This window comes from Bombyx mandarina, chromosome 23 (genome assembly GCF_030267445.1).
Source record: "Bombyx mandarina strain Sakado chromosome 23, ASM3026744v2".
Taxonomy (NCBI): domain Eukaryota; kingdom Metazoa; phylum Arthropoda; class Insecta; order Lepidoptera; family Bombycidae; genus Bombyx; species Bombyx mandarina.
In genome coordinates, this window is record NC_143229.1 from 19,484,578 (window position 1) to 19,488,862 (window position 4,285).

Consider the following 4,285-nt stretch of genomic DNA (forward strand, 5'->3'; position numbering starts at 1 on the left):
TTTTGCACGCTTCTCGAATTACTGTCCAGAGAACCGCCAAAATGGCTTCGCACCCTCAGTTAAATAGATGAGGCTACTGTAGGCTGAACGACGGAGGAAAGATCTTCCATCGAGCAGATGATATTTGCTCGGTAGACCGACAGTCCAAATGCTGATGCTTAGAACTTGTATATATGCAAGCATACCTTGAAAATGTCGTAAGCGGGATTCAGGCATCTGTCAAATATCTTGCGTTGTATGATGGCTACCCGCCACACTACCATTTACGCGCCGTCATATGAGTTTAGTATAATTCTTTAAACAAAGGCGTCTCTAGGGCGTGTAGCGCCAAAAATTACCCTCGATAAAATAGGTACAAATATGAGAGATTCATTGAAGGGACCCAGGGAGGAGCCCCGTAACACCGCTGCGCCCACACCCTGCTCCATACATGAAGCCGTGTCTATTCTCAAAACAAAAAATGTTAAAGACGTTCAGAACAAAATTCGTTCGACCAGACAGCTTTTTTTTATTGCTTAAATGGGTGGACGAGCTCACAGCCCACCTTGTGTTAAGTGGTTACTGGAGCTCATAAAAATCTACAACGTAAATGCGCCACCCACCTTGAGATATAAGTTCTAAGGTCTCAGTATAGTTACAATGGCTGCTCCACCCTTCAAACCGAAACGCATTACTGCTTCACGGCAGAAATAGGCAGGGTGGTGGTACCTACCCGCGCGTACTCACAAGATATCCTACCACCAGTAATTACGCAAATAATAATTTTGCGGGTTTGATTTTTATTACACGATGTTATTCCTTCACCGTGGAAGTCAATCGTGAACATTTGTCGAGTACGTATTTCATTAGAAAAATTGGTACCCGCCTGGGATTCGCACAATGGTGCATCGCTCAACACGAATGGACAGGACGTCTTATTCTTTAGGCAACGACAACTTCGCGCTTGGAGGAACGCCTAACATGATCTATCTGTCGCAAAATGAGCCGACATCTACATTATTTCTTGATATAGTGGGCGGATCGTGGGAAATCGTGCAAAGAGCTTGCGCAGCATGAAACGATGACAGTTCCGAGACGTTTTCACTCTTCCTAAGTCAGGCAACGAATGAGCTTCGATTCAACCCGAGCGATGACACCCTGCCGAAACACGCCACCCGAAGTGAGCCGATGTTTGACGAGTAGTTGTGGCATCCACTAGGTTTTTTTTATAAATTGCTTAGATAAGTGGACGAGCTCATGGGCCACCTGATGTTAAGTGGTTAACGGAGTCCATAGACATCTAGAAATAGGCGGGGCGGTGGTACCTACCCGCGCGGTCTTACAACGCGTAAACAGTCAACCAATCATTTGAAATAGAACAATATAACAGATGTGACTAGGTATTTTTTACCTACCTTATGCCGGCTTCAGCCTGAGTTTTTTTTATTGCTTAGATGGGTTGGACCAACTCACAGCCCACCTGGTGTTAAGTGGTTACCGGAGCCCATAGCCCTCCAAGCCGTTTTTTTTTCCTACCTAGCTGAGAGCCTTGAGAAGCTATATCAGCGTAACCTTATCTAGTAGGTGAGCTCACGGGGCTCAAACCTGACGACGTTGCTAGCACGAACCCTAGCAAGAGCCGTGCTTCGCAGAATCTACCACCGGATCTGAAACGCGACCCACTGAGAAGATCCGGTGAGAAACTCAGTGGGCTGTGTCTGTGGGTTAGTTTACTCGTCGAGCCCTTCGTCGCAAGCGACGAGTTCGACGAAAACGACGACCGGATTCAAGTCGAAACGCATTACTGCTTCACGGCAGAAATAGGCGAGGCGGTGGTACCTACCTGTGCGGACTCACAAGAGGTCCTACCTCCAGTAATTTTGCTAACATCAGTCCTAGCAAGAGCGGTGTTATGCTGAATCTACCATCGGATCGGAATCGCGACCCACTGAGAAGACCCGGCGAGAAACTCAGCGGGTTGTGTCTGTGGATGCAACTGGAGAACTTAAATAAACAGCATTCGACAACGTACATACGGGGATAATCTTTGTCTATTAGTGTATTATCTGTAGCTGTTGCACGGGTTGGCTCCAAATGGCGTCATACATATTGAAATCGCATCAGAAAAATATAATTTGCGTAATTACTGGTGGCAGGACCTCTGGTGAGTCCGCGCGGGTAGGTACCACCACCCTGCCTATTTCAGCTGCGAAGCAGTAATGCGTTTCGGTTCGAACAGCCGGTGTAACTATACTTGAGACCTTCGAACTTGTATCTCAAGGTGGGTGGCGCATTTACGTTGTAGATGTCTATGGGCTCCAGTAACCACTCAACACCAGGTGGGTTGTGAGCTCGTTCACCCATCTATGCAATAAAATAAATAAAAAGACGTCATACATATTGAAGTCGCATTAGATTCCCTAATATGTATTCCATAGTTTTATGACATCGGAAATCTATTCGTATGGTAACATGTGGATACGATTCATGAATTACGTGGCATTTTCGCATAAAAATTAATTAATAAACCATTCGCCAGTCATCCACAGAAGGCATATTTGAAAACAATTCGTTTTACATAACACAGTGCTTAGAATACTTTAATGTTTAACCGAAGCTATGGTCAACAGAATTTATACATATTATTAAGGTATTTCATAGCTTTTATCGCGGGCTGGGCTTTGAGCGCGGCGACCGAATCAAGAAACTCCGTAACGAAAATAAAACCTAACACCCCCCACTCCGCCTACCATGTAGCTCGCGTTCAACACATTCACACGTTGCGCTTGTATAGTGTTTGTGAATAAGCGCGCGGCGTGACGTCGCACTGCATGCGCATCATGAAAAGTCTGCCCATCTCTCTCTCTCTCGCGTGGTCTAGCTTATGAGTGTGAAGGGGACAGTTAATGTTTTGCTTTTGTTAATGTTTATAAATATAGCGAGGTCATTTTATTATTGTTTTAATATTAAATTATTATTGTCTAATTGCAATTGCATAAGTTGATAAAAAATGCTACGCAATAGCTTTACCGCGGCAATCCCCGAGTGCCACGCGTGTTTTTTTTAAGGTAACGTTTTTTTTTTGTCGGATTACAAATCAATTGAAAGCATTGATTGTTTATTTCAAAAGCAATAGATTAGCGAATGATTTTTGTAATTGTCAAGGGTTGTAGCTGGCGTTGCATTCTGGACGATAGCAGTGGCCACTATATCTGGATCAGTTTCAATCTAATTCATTTTACCAGACGCTGTCTAATTTTCACTGCCTAGAAGATTTAAGTGATGGTTTTTTTCATTGCTTTTGTAGGCGGACAAGTATACGGCCATACAGATGATGGTGAGTGGTTACCATCGCCCATGGACGTCAGCAATGCCAGGGGCAGAGCCAAGCAGCTGCCCGCCGTGAATTACTCTCCAGAAGCCCCATTTGAAATTATAATTAACTATAGAAGGAAATTATCTGAACATACAAGTTATTTAAGTCACAGAATTCGCCGATTATTTCTTGAGATAGTGGGCGTATGGTGGGTAGTCGCGTAAAGAGTTTGCACAGCATGACACGATGACAGTTCCGAGATGTCTTCACTGTTTCTAAGTCAGGCAACGAATGTGCCAGGACCCTAAAACTGCGATACTTTAAGACAAATATTTTTTTTGCACGGAAACTATCAACTTCTTGTATCGAATGCCCCTATGCTTATAATAATTATGTTGTTAAAGTATTGTTAAAAGAATAACGTCGTGTAATAAAAACCAAACCCGTAAAATTATAATTTGCGTAACTACTGGTGGTAGGACCTCTTGTGAGTCCGCACGGGTAAGCACCACCACCCCGCCTATTTCTGCCGTGAAGCAGTAATGTGTTTCGGTTTGAAGGGTGGGGCAGCCGTTGTAACTACACTGAGACCTTATAAATTATATCTCAAGGTGGGTGGCGCATTTACGTTGTAGATATCCATGGGATTCAGTAACCACTTAACACCAGGTGGGCTGTGAGCTTGTCCACCCATCTAAGCAATAAATAAAAAAACATAATCACCATCACCAGCAGTCCACTGCTGGTCACAGGTCTTGCCTAATTGCATGCCATTGAGCACGACATATGAACAGCATTCATTGTCTAGGGTTGCATAGCGTGGTGTGCCAAGATCTTAAGGTTGGATCTGGTACCCGTACTCCGGTAATTTTCCTCGCACTTAGCCGTGACGGGTCTTTTCAATGTCAAAACTGGTTTAATAGCGCTTAAAACAAACTATTGTCTGATATTTAAATAGTTTATTTTTAAAAGATGATTTGCGTAATTTTT